A 17,079-nucleotide genomic window follows, 5' to 3' on the forward strand; every position below is an offset into this window, starting at 1 on the left:
GTGTTCATTCATTCATCAATTTCAGTAGATCTTATCCAGTAGCAAAATTGTTTGGGCTGAGGATCATTATGAGAAGTCACAACTCTTATATATAAAAATAAAGAAAAAGCAAGTACTTTTGGAGGGGATTTGGGGGAGGGAACTTGTAACATTATGAGTAACCAGGTCGTGGAATGAGAGTTGATAAAGGGAGCATTAACTGCCAATGTGGCAGCCAGGAAGAGCAGGCTCAGGTAAGCAGTGACCAGTGGATATGGAATTTTCCCAGTGGGTCCACAAAGGCATGGCTGTGGTAGCTGGAGATCACAATGGAGACTACAATGAATGAAATATAACATGTGTATGGCATTTTTATGGAAACTACATTAAAGATCTACTAAATACCTACATGCATTATTAGATAGTAAATTAAGCTTCATCAACTGTGTTACCACTATTAAAGAAAAAATACAAGAAAGAATACCAGTCTTGAAGAGACTAGCTGGAGTAAACTAGGGCTGCACTCAGAACACCTTAAACAAAACAATCAATACAATTATGAAACTTGTTGTTAAATATGGAGGTGAAATGACTCCCACAGCACAAAACCAGATAGACACTTTGGATAGAATACAGAAGCAAGCACTTTGCATCATAACCAGAACAGTCAAAACTATGCTCACACAAAAAAACTTTCCATCACAAAAGGAATCAAAAAATAAGCAATAAGAATATTCACTAAAATGAACACCTCACAGAAAGCAAACTGGATTGAAATCTGGCCTGAAACATCTTTAAAAACACAAACAACACCAATAGCAGATGAAAAAGTTTTTTGAATGGCCTATACATAAATATAATTACAGAGGATCTCAAAAAAATTGTCAACCTTTTATGAGGCTGTAAAAAACCAGTTGACAGCGGAGAATATTACTAAGAACGAGACTTCAGATATGGTTTTAAAGGCAACTGTGATAAAGATGTTACATGACAAATAACCAGAACCAGGATGGCTTAGAATATATAGACAGATCACATATTCATGACAAAGCTGGAGCTGGGGTGCAATGCAAATTGTTTTCTCAACACTCCCCTATTGGGCAGTGTACAATGACGTTTTACACTGAAATATATCAACCCAGCTAACAGTTAACATCCTTATATAAAGAATCTACTTATTTACAAAAGCTGTAATATTGGTTACTTCTACAGCAGCCATTCAAGCTACCTCAACAAACCTCTCCACAGGAACAACTACCATAAATGAAAGAAGACAAATCTTAGAGTATATCATGGACAGAAATAAGGAAACAGTGTTCCAATGAATATCTTCAAAAGTAGGAATCGACAGAAATGAGAATGTTGACCAATTGGCCAAGAAAGGAAAACATATAGAAGCTAACAAAAAATCCATTCCATCTGACACACTTAAGAAATTTATTAACAAGATAATTATGGAATCCCAAATTACCCCATATTACTAAGTAAATCAAAAAAGAACATTAAGAAAACATACAAGACTGTTGGGTGCTATTCAGTAATAAACTGAGGAAGGAAGTAGTATCCAACGTTCGATTAATAACGGAACCTGATTGCCTAGCCCAACATTTAAACAGGATAGGAGTTCTTCTCACAAACAAATGTTATATTTGCAGAATTATTGTTATGGATTCAGGTCGTTTACTGATATGCTCAGGACTGGAAGCAGAAGACAGAAGGAAGGCAACATCTGCAGGTTATGCGGGATGCCAGAAATTACAAGTTGTAACTGTCTGCAACGTTTGTTTTGCTGTTACATTTACTTATCTTAATTATTCTGTACATCTGCTTATTTTACTAAGGTGCCACAAATTTTATGTTATAACTTTTCTGCAGCTTATGTCATATAATAATAATAATAATAATAATAATAATAATAATAATAATTATTATTATTATTACTACTACTATTTTCAAAGTACTTTTGTATGAAACTACGCAGTGAGATGTTAAATAATTATGGCAGAAGAAAAATTATGGTAGACCATTCCATCGATTAAATAATTATGGATTACATTTTAATAAGGCCACATGTAACAACAATGACAACAATATTACAGACTTACAAACATGACACAATAAAACATGATACACTACAAAATTCTTGGTAAAGAGATGAACACATTGCAACGTGAAACATAATAATATGACACGTATTAAGCAAGTTACAACTGTTTTTAATTATGAATATAATGCTCAATAAAAGAAATTAATAACAATTAAACCATTGGAATGATCATGTCATATGAAGACACTTCAAATCTTGCATGTATATCAAAAGTTACAGGCAATTTTATAAATGTTATATATGCAGATGTGCTGCAGCTATAAATTCACCAAAAGCTACGTGTAGCATGAGGGCAATATGAGTTACCTAGTTCCTCACCTAATCATTCTGAGTAATGAGTGCCTATGGTTAACTATTAGATAAAATTTAAGAGATTACTTATATAAATGACCACCAACAGAAATTATATTAAAGCTCTACTGAAGTGTGAATAATAAAAAGTAACAAATGTGTATAAAAGAGAAGGTATCTGTAGGGCAGAAGAGTTCTCTTTCTTCAAACTGGCCATATTTATTTCCTAATTTTCGCATAACTCTTGCATTACCAGATGTAATCATGTTTATGAATTTTGCTAATAACTTAATAACTTACGTAATACTGTATTGTTCTAATAATACAAATATAAGTGAAAATAGTCTTAGTCTCGAATGGTGGTCATTGTTTCAAAATTTATCATCTATATCCTCATCCTCTTCAAGCCAAAATTCGATGCACGGCAGAGGGTACGTTGCACTACTACTACTACTACTACTACTACAACTAGTCATTTCCCTTTCTGTTTCACTTGCAAATCAAGTGAGGAGAAGTGTACATAACAATCCTTTATTAACAGTGTGAAAATCTAAAGGAGGAGTGTGCTTAGTATAGAAATATCCACACTTAACAAACAGAGAGAAATGGAGAAAGACAGAGCAGGTGGTACTGACAAATTGCTGGTTGAATTCAAACAAGTGAAGTACTTTAGTTCAATGGACTTAACTACTGGATATTGGCAGGCAAGACTGCATGAAAATTCGACTCAGTACACTGCATTTCTGTTTGATGAAAAGTCATACCAATTTAGAGTTCTATCTTTTAGGTTAACATCTCTGTAGCAGTGTTTATACATGCACTGGATGCAGTTTTAAGTAATGAACTACTACAGGAATTAATCTTATAGCTATTTGATATGTTACTGGTTTCTAGGACCTGGGAATAACATAGTAAATTATTAACTAAAACCTTACAAAAATTTTATGAAAATTGTATTTCTATTAAACTACTGGAATCACACTCTGGTAAACAAGAACTGAAATTCTTATTATATCTAGTAATAATACAAGAATAAAACCACATCCAGAATCATAAGAGTAGTCAAGGACAGTCCAGAACCTAGAAATGTGAAGCAATTACATTCTTCTTTAGGACTGGAAGGATTTTAATGGCATCATATAAAGGTCAGCTTATGAATGATTCCAGAGTGTCGTTCTTATTAAAAGAAAGGTCAAAGTGGATATGGGATGCATTGAAAGCCTTTCAAAATATCAAACAAGCCCTATTAGATGCACCTTGTGGTGTTATCCAAAGAATGGGGTGCCAAAGCAAGGCTGGCACCTCACAATGAAACCACAGGAAATAAAGGTCACTGCATGCTGCACTGATGAATGAGAAATGCCAGTGTAGCCATGCCTCCTAGATCTTTGGAACACCACCATAATTGATGGATCTACCAGTGTGTTAAGTATCTTAGGCAAAACTTTATATGAACATTATATCAATTACACTCCAAATTAAGAGTCTTGTAAATTTGTCTGTTACAAATAATACTCAGATAGTTGTAAATACCCAGAACATTCCTGTGGAACTGGATTTTACCAAGTTAAATATTTCTTCATATCTATATTGTAATAAACTGAACTAATATTTTCAAACAATGGAAAATCCAGGATGGAATGTAACAATATTATGAAAAGGAAAGTTGCTACTCACCATATAGCGGAGAAGCTGAGTGGCACATAGGCACAACAAACAGACTGTCTACTGGAACTGTTTCTGGAAGTTTCTACTTTGTGACAGTATTTTTGTTGTGCCTATCTGCAACTCAGCATCTCCGCTATATGGTGGGTAGCAACTTTCCTTTTCATAATATTGAGCTAATATTTTATGTTTTATAGTTCCAACCAATCTCCTCCCAAAGCAAACTAAAGAACCCACTATTGTACTGCCAAGTGCATTTTCCTATGGCACAACACACTTATACTAAAACACCCAGTGATACTCCAAACATTTACATTCATGATGGATGCCTCAGAAGATGGCATGATATGTGAATTATTTCAGGGTGAATGGGACCCTAATTTATGACAGCATAGTACCATTGCCTTTGCAAGTAGGAGTTAAATACAGGTATTGGAAAGGGACTATTAACTATTGGATGGAGCATACAAAAATTTCAAGTACTGATTTGGGGATGTGAATTAGTTATCTATACTGATTATCAAATGTTGGCTTTCCTTATGGAAAGTAGATGAATACATAACTGATTAATGGCGGTGGGTGTTATTCTTACAGGAATTTTAGGTATAAATTAATTACATAAAAGGATCACAAAATAAAGCACCAGATGGATTATCATGACTCTCATTAGGAATGAATGAAATGATTAGAACAGAAGACCTGGGGATTATTTTTGGTACAAACATTTTAGCAGCAGGTTATACCAATAACATAGTAAGAAAGTTAAACAATGGAAAATCCAGGATGGAATGTAACAACATTATGAAAAGAAAAGTGGGAAGATCAGTTTGGATTCCGCAGAAATGTTGGAACACGTAAGGCAATACTGACCCTACGACTTATCTTAGAAAATAGATTAAGGAAAGGCAAACCTACGTTTCTAGCATTTGTAGACTTAGAGAAAGCTTTCAACAACGTTGACTGGAATACTTTATTTCAAATTCTAAAGATGGCAGGGGTAAAATACAGGGAGCAAAAGGCTATTTACAATTTGTACAGAAACCAGATGGCAGTTATAAGAGTCGAGGGGCATGAAAGGGAAGCAGCAGTTTGGAAGGGAGTGAGACAGGGTTGTAGCCTGTCCCCGATGTTATTCAATCTGTATATTGAGCAAGCAGTAAAGGAAACAAAAGAAAAATTTGGAGCAGGTATTAAAATCCATGGAGAAGAAATAAAAACTTTGAGGTTCGCCGATGACATGGTAATTCTGTCAGAGACAGCAAAGGACTTGGAAGAGCAGTTAAAAGGAATGGACAGTGTCTTGAAAGGAGGATATAAGATGAACATCAACAAAAGCAAAACAAGGATAATGGAATGTAGTCAAATTAAGTCGGGTGATGCTGAGGGAATTAGATTAGGAAATGAGACACTTGAAGTAGTAAAGAAGTTTTGCTATTTGGGGAGCCAAATAACTGATGATGGTCGAAGTAGAGAGGATATAAAATGTAGACTGGCAATGGCAAGGAAAGCATTTCTGAAGAAGAGAAATTTGTCAACATCGAGTATAGATTTAAGTGTTAGGAAGTTGTTTCTGAAAGTATTTATATGGAGTGTAGCCATGTATGGAAGTGAAACATGGACGATAAATAGTTTGGACAAGAAGAGAATAGAAGCTTTTGAAATGTGGTGCTACAGAAGAATGCTGAAGATTAGATGGGTAGATCACGTAACTAATGAGGAGGTATTGAATAGAATTGGGGAGAAGAGGAGTTTGTGGCACAACTTGACAAGAAGAAGGGATCAGTTGGTAGGACATGTTCTGAGGCATCAAGGGATCACAAATTTAGCATTGGAGGGCACTGTGGAAGGTAAAAATTGTATTGGGAGATCAAGAGATGAATACACTAAGCAGATTCAGAAGGATGTAGGTTGCAGTAGGTACTGGGAGATGAAGAAGCTTGCACAGGATAGAGTAGCATGGAGAGCTGCATCAAACCAGTCTCAGGACTGAAGACAACAACAACATTGACCATATAGCAGAGATGCTGAGTCACAGATTGGCACAACAAAAAGACTGTCACAAATAAAGTAAACGATAGACAGGTGCATGCACACAACAGACACACACACACACACACACACACACACACACACACACACACACACACACACGACTGCAGTCTCAGACAACTGAAAGCACACTTCGAGCATTAGCAGCAGTGCATGATGGGAGTGGCAACTGGGTGGGGGTGAGGAGGAGGCTGGGGCAGGGAGGGGGAGGGATAGTACAGTGGGGGTGGCGGACAGTGAAGCTTTACAGGTTATACACAGGGCAGCGGAGAGGTGGGGAGGGGGAAGTATCAGAAAAGGAGAGAAGTAAAAAGACTGGGTGTGATCATAGAATGATGGCTGCGTAGTGCTGGAATGGGAACAGGGAAGGGGCTGGATGGGTGAGGACAGTGATGAACAAAGGTTGAGGCCAGGAAGTTTACGGGAATGTAAGATGTATTGCACGGAAAGTTTCCACCTGCACAATTCAGAAAAGCTGGTGTTGGTGGGGAGGATCCATATGGCACAGGCTGTGAAGCTGCCCTCCATCTAACCTGCAGCCCTTCACTGTCTGACACCCCCACCATACTATCCCTCCACCTCCCCACACTTGTTTCCTCCTTAGCCCCACCCAGTCGCCACTCTCATCACGTACAGGTGCTGCTGCTTGCAGTGAGGTTTCAATTGCCTGAGACTGCAGTCGTGTGTGTGAGTTGCATTTGACTGTGTGTGTGTGTGTGTGTGTGTGTGTGTGGGGGGTGTGTGTGTGTGTGTGTGTGTGTGTGTGTGTGTGTGTGTGTGTGTGTGTGCGCGTTCTATTGTTGAGGAAGGCTTCATTTGTGACAGTCTTTTTGCTGCGCCAATCTGCAACTCATCATCTCCGCTATATGGTGAGTAGCAGTTTTCTTTTTCATAATATTGTTATAGTAAGAAAGTTAGCTTTAAGAATAAAGCAATATGTCTGGACAGATGAGTATTTTGGAGAGGAGATTCAATTATGTGAGCAGACATCGTGTCTGCCAGAAGAAAAATCTTTGTGGTTTGTGAGAGAAAATATTTTGTTCTGGAGGTTAAATGAAAAGGGACTGCTTTGGAACCTATGTATTCCACAAATAGTAGAAGAAGATTTAATATGGTTTACACACAGAAAGTACAGACATTTTGATATTCATAAATACACCAAGCATGTGAGTAAATTCTATTATTTTAAAAATTTACACAGAAAGGTAATAAAAGTATTAATAATCTATGAAGTCTGTCAAAAAGTTAGAGAGGACAACAATAGCATATCATATTAACCATATCTAAAAGCACTGCAATTGTTACAAGATCTGACTGTTGCAGATGACTCACAGCCAGATCTAAACTTCCATATGTCGTCAACTATGTGTCTCCAACGTGTACTTATACACACATTACATATATTCTCATACAGGGGAGACATTTTAATTGAAAGTTTCTTTCCAGTGTTGGTGGATAAATAGAATATTGCAGTGCCTGTATTGTTCAGAAGTACAATGTAATGTTCCTTCGGGACATGCATGTACTTTTGCAGGAACAGTCACTGTGGTGGTTACAGCCAAAATGAAATACATGAAATGTATTCACAGATGTGAATATGGATAGCCATCAGCTGTATAATGTAATGACAATAATGAAAATTTGTGCTGGACTGGGACTTGAACAGGGATTTCCCACTAATGTGAGCAGTTGCCTTACCACTAGGCAATCTGAGCATGCCTCAGAATCAGACCCACACTTTCGTATGTTGCAAACCATGTGTCTAAAGACTGTACTCTTACTTCCATTATGTGTATTCCCCTACAAGGTAAATATTTTAATTCAAAGTCACTTGCCCCATGTCGGCAGATAAATACAATGTTGCAGAACCTGTATTGTTCAGCAGGTAGATGCAGTGTTGCTTCAGAAAATCATGCAAGTCCAAAGGAACATTCATCCTACTTCTGAACAATTCAGGAACTGCAATATCATATACAGTATTAATGAAGCACTATCACCCGAGCTCAGATTTAAAGAAAGAAACTAGTGGATTTTTCCCATGTTATCCGGAACCCTTTGAAGTAACAGGTATTCCACAGCTGTTAGCAGTGTACCTGGCAGACCCTAAAATGGGGCACGGAAAAAATGGTTCAAATGGCTCTGAGCACTTTGGGACTTAACTACTGAGGTCATGTCACCTAGAACTTAGAACTACTTAAACCTAACTAACCTAAGGACATCACACACATCCATGCCCGAGGCAGGATTCAAACCTGCAACCTTAGCGGTCGCGCGGTTCCAGACTGTAGTGGAGCAGGGAAAAGTTTTATTTAATATTGATATGATTGTTGTTATTGTGGTCTTCAGTCCTGAGACTGGTTTGACGCAGCTCTCCACTCTACCCTATCCTGTGCAAGCTTCTTCATCTCCCAGTACGTACTGCAGCCTACATCCCTCTGAATCTGCTTAGTGTATTCATCTCTTGATCTCCCTCTACGATTTTTACCCTCCACACTGCCCTCCAATACTAAATTGGTGATCCCTTGATGCCTCAGAACATGTCCTACCAGCTGATCCCTTCTTCTAGTCAAGTTGTGCCACAAACTCCTCTTCTCCCCAAACCTATTCAGTACCTCCTCATTAGTTATGTGATCTACCCATCTAATCTTCAGCATTCTTCTGTAGCACCACATTTCAAAAGCTTCTATTCTCTTCTTGTCCAAACTATTTATTGTCCATGTTTCACTTCCATGCATGGCTACACTCCATACAAATACTTTCAGAAACAACTTCCTGACACTTAAATCTATACTCGATGTTAACAAATTTCTCTTCTTCAGAAATGCTTTCCTTGCCATTACCAGTCTACATTTTATATCCTCTCTACTTCGATCATCATCAGTTGTTTGGCTCCCCAAATAGCAAAACTCCTTTACTACTTTAAGTGTCTCATTTCCTAATCTAATTCCCTCAGCATCACCCGACTTAATTTGACTACATTCCATTATCCTTGCTTTGCTTTTGTTGATGTTCATCTTATATCCTCCTTTCAAGACACTGTCCATTCCTTTCAACTGCTCTTCCAAGTCCTTTGCTGTCTCTGACAGAATTACCATGTCATCGGCGAACCTCAAAGTTTTTATTTCTTCTCCATGGATTTTAATACCTGCTCCAAATTTTTCTTTTGTTTCCTTTACTGCTTGCTCAATATACAGATTGAAGAACATCAGGGAGAGGCTACAACCCTGTCTCACTCCCTTCCCAACCACTGCTTCCCTTTCATGTCCCTCGACTCTTACAACTGCCATCTGGTTTCTGTACAAATTGTAAATGGCCTTTCGCTCCCTGTATTTTACCCCTGCCACCTTCAGAATTTGAAATAGAGTATTCCAGTCAACATTGTCGAAAGATTTCTCTAAGTCTACAAATGCTAGAAACGTAGGTTTGCCTTTTCTTGATCTAGCTTCTGAAATAAGTCGTAGGGTCAGTATTGCCTCACATGTTCCCATATTTCTACAGAATCCAAACTGATCTTCCCCAAGGTCAGCTTCTACCACCTTTTCTATTCGTCTGTAAAGAATACACATTAGTATTTTGCAGCCGTGACTTATTAAACTGATAGTTCGGTAATTTTCACATCTGTCAACGCCCGCTTTCTTTGGGATTGGAATTATTATATTCTTCTTGAAGTCTGAGGGTATTTCACCTGTCTCATACATCTTGCTCACCAGATGGTAGAGTTTTGTCAGGACTGGCTCTCCAAAGGCTGTCAGCAGTTCTAATGGAATGTTGTCTACTCCCGGGGCCTTGTTTCGACTTAGGTCTTTCAGTGCTCTATCAAACTCTTCACGCAGTATCGTATCTCCCATTTCATCTTCATCTACATCCTCTTCCATTTCTATCACATTGCCTTCAAGTACATCACCCTTGTATAGACCCTCTATATACTCCTTCCACCTTTCTGCTTTCCCTTCTTTGCTTAGAACTGGGTTTCCATCTGAGCTCTTGATATTCATATAAGTCATTTTCTTTTCTCCAAAGGTCTCTTTAATTTTCCTGTAGGCAGTGTCTATCTTACCCCTAGTGAGATAAGCCTCTACATCCTTACATTTGTCCTCTAGCCATGCCTGCTTAGCCATTTTGCACTTCTTGTCGATCTCATTTTTCAGACGTTTGTATTTCTTTTTGCCTGCTTCATTTACTGCATTTTCATATTTTCTCCTTTCATCAATTAAATTCAATATTTCTTCTGTCACCCAAGGATTTCTACTAGCCCTCGTCTTTTTACCTACTTGATCCTCTGCTGCCTTCACTACTTCATCCCTCAAAGCTACCCATTCTTCTTTAACTGTATTTCTTTCCCCAATTCTTGTCAATTGTTCCCTTATGCTCTCCCTGATACTCTGTACTACCTCTGGTTTAGTCAGTTTATCCAGGTCCCATCTCCTTAAATTCCCACCTTTTTGCAGTTTCTTCAGTTTTAATCTACAGTTCATAACCAATAGATTGTGGTCAGAGTCCACATCTGCCTCTGGAAATGTCTTACAATTTAAAACCTGGTTCCCAAATCTCTGTCTTACCATTATATAATCTATCTGATACCTTCTAGTATCTCCAGGATTCTTCTATGTATACAACCTTCTTTTATGATTCTTGAACCAAGTGTTAGCTATGATTAAGTTGTGCTCTGTGCAAAATTCTACCAGGCGGCTTCCTCTTTCATTTCTTACCCCCAATCCATATTCACCTAATAAGTTTCCTTCCCTCCCTTTTCCTACTACCGAATTCCAGTCACCCATGACTATTAAATTTTCGTCTCCCTTCAATGTCTGAATAATTTCTTTTATTTCATCATACATTTCTTCAATTTCTTCGTCGTCTGCAGAGCTAGTTGGCATATAGACTTGTACTACTGTTGTAGGCGTGGGCTTTGTGTCTATCTTGGCCACAACCCTTATTTGATTTTGTATTTTAACCCTGTATTCACCTGACCAAAAGTCTCGTTCCTCCTGCCACCGAACTTCACTAATTCCCACTATATCCAACTTTAACCTATCCATTTCCCTTTTTAAATTTTCTAACCTACCTGCCCGATTAAGGGATCTAACATTCCACGCTCCGATTCGTAGAATGCCAGTTTTCTTTCTCCTGATAACGACGTCCTCCTGAGTAGTACCCGCCTGGACATCCGAATGGGGGACTACTTTACCTCCGGAATATTTTACCCAAGAGGACGCCATCATCATTTATCCATACAGTAAAGCTGCATACCTTCGGGAAAAATTACGGCCGTAGTTTCCCCTTGCTTTCAGCTGTTCGCAGTACCAGCACAGCAAGGCCGTTTTGGTTAGTGTTACAAGGCCAGATCAGTCAATCATCCAGACTGTTGCCCCTGCAACTACTGAAAAGGCTGCTGCCCCTCTTCAGGAGCCATATGTTTGTCTGGCCTCTCAACAGATACCCCTCCGTTGTGGTTGCACCTACGGTACGGCTATCTGTATCACTGAGGCACGCAAGCCTCCCCACCAACGGCAAGGTCTATGGTTCATAGGGGGTCTGATATGATAAATAGGGGGATTGATATGATAAAGAAGTTTAAATCCCCAATATGAGATCTTTGCAGGTTCGCTGGGTTGACGTGTTGGGTATCCAAGATGCCTGTTTTAGTATCCTGTATTTTGTTTTCCATGGAGTAATAATTTCTACTCTTTCTCTCCTGTTGTCTTTACCCTAACTCCATCTCCTACTGTCCTATCCTAAAGGTAAATATGACTAATGAGGGTTTTACATAAACCTATAAGGGTTAAGGTAATAATAAAAGTATGTTACTTAAGATCAAAGCATGAAAGATATACACTAGACAGTGATGATTATGAGCAACATAAAGATTTGTGATTTCTTTTAAAGTGTGAATACGTGAGCCTGGTCACACACACGAGCAATAAAGCACAGCAAATTTTCTGCAAATATTTCTTTTCTTTATTGAAAGGTTAATTTGTTTGTTTCACTGTAATTACAAGTCTTTAGAGGTACGACATGATAGCAATGTCACATGAACAGGGAGAAGAAGAAGAGAAAAGAAACCATTCCCAAAGTGTAGTAGACTTGTGAACATGTACATGAAAAAGTAGTAGTTTAGCAAGTGAAATGTTATGTCACTGTAATGGTAAAATAATGCTAAGACTGTAATCAGTTTATCGGCATCAAGGTAAAGTTAAAACTCCAAGGAGAAATTCATTCAAATAAATGATTATGGGACAGGGTAAGGTACACTGGTTATTACTGGTTTTTTGGGATGCAGTGTACCTCATACTACAGATGTGTTGCAGAGGAAATGGTAGGTGAACCCATGTAAAGGATGACCTATGCCTAGGTTAGCTTAATTCATGGAAGGGATGGCCTAACTGCTTGGGGAGAGTAGGTTTGGGAGAAACACTCTAGCAACATAAGAATGATATGTGACTGAGAAGTATCTTTTCACAGAGGAAGAAATAAGAAGTTTTTATGGAGATAAGAAACTGTCATGTAATTGTAGTTCCCATTTGTGAAGGATTCGCCAAACTGGCAGAGTATAAAGACACTTACCTCGATAGTGCTGATTTATGACAGAGCCTTTTCCAAATGTGCTTGACATAATAGATGTCCCTGATTTGCAGTTATAACAATAGGCAATGATGACCTTTCATCATATAGCTCTTTGAGTGTGATAGAGCCAAGGATTTGTAAAAGGAATATAAGTAATCTATACATGGGTGTCTAGTAATGTTATGAAATATTACAAAGATTACATAATTTAGAAGAAAAAGACTACACATATGTGGTCAATGTCAAGTGAATAAAAGTAAAATGAACTTGTTAATTTGTTTTCATATCTGTACTCAAGGGTATGTCTTTGACAGTAAAGTAACTTACAGACTGATAAGAGGAGAAATGCTACTCATTATCTGTTTGAGAACAGAACAAAAATAAAGAAAGCTCAATGGAAGCTCTTCACAGATTTCATGATAACATTATAAAATGAAACAAACTCAAGAAAATGAGAGAACTAACATATACTACATAGATAAAGAAACCTATATAATTAAGACGTATAAGCTATAGGAACAAGATAATAAAAGATATGTATTGTTAGAGGAATTATACAAATTTTTTTGAAAGAGTAGTGTGTGTAACTACAGCATATCCAAGCTAAAACAAAGTCATTATCTTTATGAGGAAATGAAGAGACTGTGGAATACATTGTAAAACAAAGATTTAAATAAGAGATACTTAAATGGGTGTTCTGTAGAGAAGACACTTAGAAACATGAAGTGGTGAAAGAATGTTCTAATTTTTTAGTAATCAAAAGACCCATGTCTTGAATAAGTTTGTGGATTTGAATGCAAATTATATGCATGGCATTAGAGAGAATTATACTGATAATCATTAGTGTTATATGAATTTGTTTTCAATGAATTCCAAGTTGTTTTAGTAAGATAAGCGGAAAACCCTTCACGAGATCTCACATATCTATAGCGGGATGTGTGATGTGACATGTCAGTTTTGATAAAAGGATCACATGTCTTGAGCATTCATAACAATGAAAGATGCTCATCAGATTTGATGGTTGTTTGGTTGATTGGGGGAGGGGACCAAAGAGTGGGTCATCGGTCCCATGATGGTGGCAGATGGCAGTAGAAACCAAGGAAGAAACAATACAAACAGCATAGTTCAGTCAAGGGGAAGGGAAATTGGGGAAGAGAAGAGGTAAAAGGAACATCAGGGCAGCAGGGAGAGTAGGGACCAGGAGGAGTTGGGAGGGAGGGGGCAGGACGGTGAGAGTGGGGGCCCCCAGAAATGCTACATGTTTTTGGGGCACCAGCACCACCACTGTCCCTTTCTGATCCCCACACCTTACCATGATTATAACACAACAGGGTCAACTCCAGGCGAAGAAGACACAAGAATGGGGAAACAAACTGGCACAAAAGACCAGAAAAAACACAGGGAAACAAGGGAGGGGAGGGGAGGCAACCTGGCTGGTGTGGAGGCAACACCGAGGCCTCCAAAACCAACGTCAATGCTAACCAAAGGACTCCAGTTCCAGAGGGGAATTAAGATACGTACTGAAATGACAAACCACTTTCACAAAGAAAACTGGGGAGGATCATTCTCTGATGCATAGGAAAGGAAAGTGGAAAGACAATTTAGTGCAAAGGGCCAAAAGGCAGGGACAGATCAGCAAAATATGGATCACCATGAGGGGGCACTCATAATAAAAGAAAAGGAGGGGTTTGGCGGCAGGGGGGGGGGGGGGGGGGGAGGAGTGGCTCTTTGCGAAGTAAAAACCCATGAGTCAACCTAATACAAAAATGGTAGATCCCCGCCGGGAGAGGTAGAGGGAAAAACACCATGTAGTGGGATCTCCTTGACTGCACGAAGGTTATCAAAGGTTATTAGGGGGAGGGGGAGTCAAATCAGCCCATGATTGCGCAAAGAGGGATTTGATGTAAAGTTGTAAATCTGTCCCCTAGAGGAATCACGGAGAATTCTACATCTACATTGATATTCTGCAAACCACCGTAAGGTGCATGGTGGAGGGTACCCTGTACCACTACTTGTCGTTTCCCCTCCTTTTCCACTCGTCGCAAATAGAGTGAGGGAAAACAACCGTATGCCTTCATACGAGCCCTAATTTCTTGTACCTTATGCTTGTGGTCCTTATGCACAATTTATGTTGGCAAGAGCAGAATTATTTTGTAGTCAGTTTCAAATGTTGGTTGTTTAAATTTTCTCAATAGTGTTTCCCAAAAACAATGCCGCCTTCTCTCCACGGATTCCCATTTGAGTTCCAGAACCATCTCCATATCACTTACTTTTTTTTTACCTATCCGTAACAAATCTAGCAGCCCTTCTCTGAATTGCTTCAATGTCTTCCTTCAATCCAACGTGGTACAGATCCCAAACATTTGAGCAGTACTCAAGAATAGGTCACACCAGCACCCTATATGTGATCTCCTTTACTGGAGAACCACTCTTTCCTAAAATTCCCCCAATAAACCAAAGACGACATATTTGCCTTCCCCAGCAGCTTCACATGCTCGTTTCATCTCATATTGCTTTGCAACATTATGCCCAGATATTTAAATGAATTGACTGTGTCAAATGGACACTAGTAATAATGTATCCAAACATTACAGGTTTGTTCTTTCTACTCATCTGCATTAACTTACATTTTTCCACATTTAGGGTTCGCTGCCATTCATCACACCAAATGGAAATTTTGTCTAAGTCATCTTGTATCTTCATAAAGACACTCAACTTTGACACCTTACTGTCCACCACAGCATCACAGTAAACAACTGCAGACTGCTGCCCACCCTATCCACCAAATCATTTATGTATACAGAGAACAACAGCAGTCCTATCACACTTCCCTTGGGCACTCCTGACGATTCCCTTTTCTCTGACAAACACTTGCCATCGAAAACAACATACTGGGTTTTATTATTTCAGATGTCTCCAAGCCACTCACATATTTGTGAACTTATTACATATACTCATACCTTTGTTAACAGCCTCCAATGGGACACCACGTCAAACACTTTCCAGAAATGTAGAAATATGGAATCTGCCTGTTGCCCTTCACTCATAGTTCTCAGTGTGTCACATGAGAAAAGTGCGTGCTGAGTATCACAGGAGCGATGCCTCCTAAAACCACACTGATATGTGGACATAGCTGATTAGCCTCATGAAAATTTATTGTATTCAAACCGAGAATGTGTTCAAGGATTTTGCAGCAAACTGAAGTTAGAGATATTGGTCTGTAATTTTGCGGGTCTGTTCTTTTACCTTTCTTATATACTGAAGTCACCTGAACTTTTTAGCAGTTGATTGTGACTTTATGCTGGGTGAGAGATTCACGATAAATGCAAGCTAGGTAAGGGGCCAGTGCCATAGAGTACTCTTTGTAAAATCAAACTGGGATTCCAACCAGACCTGGAGATTTATTTGTTTTCAAATCTTTAAGTTGCTTCTCTACAGCAGGTATGCTTATTTCTATGTTGTCCATAGAGGAGTCTGTCCGATGGTCAAATGACAGAATGTTTGTAAGGCTCTCCTGCATGAACAATTTCTCAACTGTGAAATTTAAAACTTTAGGTTTCGTTTTGCTATCTTCAACTGCCAGACCGGACTGGTTAAGAATGACTGAATGAAAGCCTTAGACCTGCTTAGTGATTTTACACATGATCAGAATTTTCTCTGGTTCTCTGTCAGATCTACATCTACATCTACATGATTACTCTGCAATTCACATTTAAGTGCTTGGCAGAGGGTTCATCGAACCACAATCATACTATCTCTCTACTATTCCACTCCCGAACAGCGTACGGGAAAAACGAACACCTAAACCTTTCTGTTCGAGCTCTGATTTCTCTTATTTTATTTTGATGATCATTCCTACCTACGTAGGTTGGGCTCAACAAAATATTTTCGCATTCGGAAGAGAAAGTTGGTGACTGAAATTTCATAAATAGATCTCGCCATGACAAAAAACGTCTTTGCTTTAATGACTTCCATCCCAACTCGCGTATCATATCTGCCACACTCTCTCCCCTATTAAGTGATAATACAAAATGAGCTGCCCTTTTTAGCAACCTTTCGATGTCCTCCGTCAATCCCACCTGGTAAGGATCCCACACTGCGCAGCAGTATTCTAACAGAGGGCGTATGAGTGTAGTGTAAGCTGTCTCTTTATTGGACTTGTTGCATCTTCTAAGTGTCCTGCCAATGAAACGCAACCTTTGGCTCGCCTTCCCCACAATATTATCTATGTGGTCTTTCCAACTGAAGTTGTTCACAATTTTAAACCCCAGGTACTTAGTTGAATTGACAGCCTTGAGAATTGTACTATTTATTGAGTAATTGAATTCCAACGGATTTCTTTTGGAACTCATGTGGATCACATCACACTTTCCATTATTTAGCGTCAACTGCCACCTGCCACACCATACAGCAATCTTTTCTAA

At 38.7% G+C, this 17,079-nt stretch overlaps 1 protein-coding gene across 3 annotated transcripts in view; it reads right to left on the reverse strand.

The window, feature by feature from the left end:
• Positions 1 to 17,079, reverse strand: part of LOC124798185 (voltage-dependent calcium channel subunit alpha-2/delta-3) — a 792,806-nt gene that overhangs the window by 16,578 nt on the left and 759,149 nt on the right. The gene's annotated exons all lie outside the window — the stretch shown is intronic.

Source organism: Schistocerca piceifrons, chromosome 5 (genome assembly GCF_021461385.2).
Source record: "Schistocerca piceifrons isolate TAMUIC-IGC-003096 chromosome 5, iqSchPice1.1, whole genome shotgun sequence".
Taxonomy (NCBI): domain Eukaryota; kingdom Metazoa; phylum Arthropoda; class Insecta; order Orthoptera; family Acrididae; genus Schistocerca; species Schistocerca piceifrons.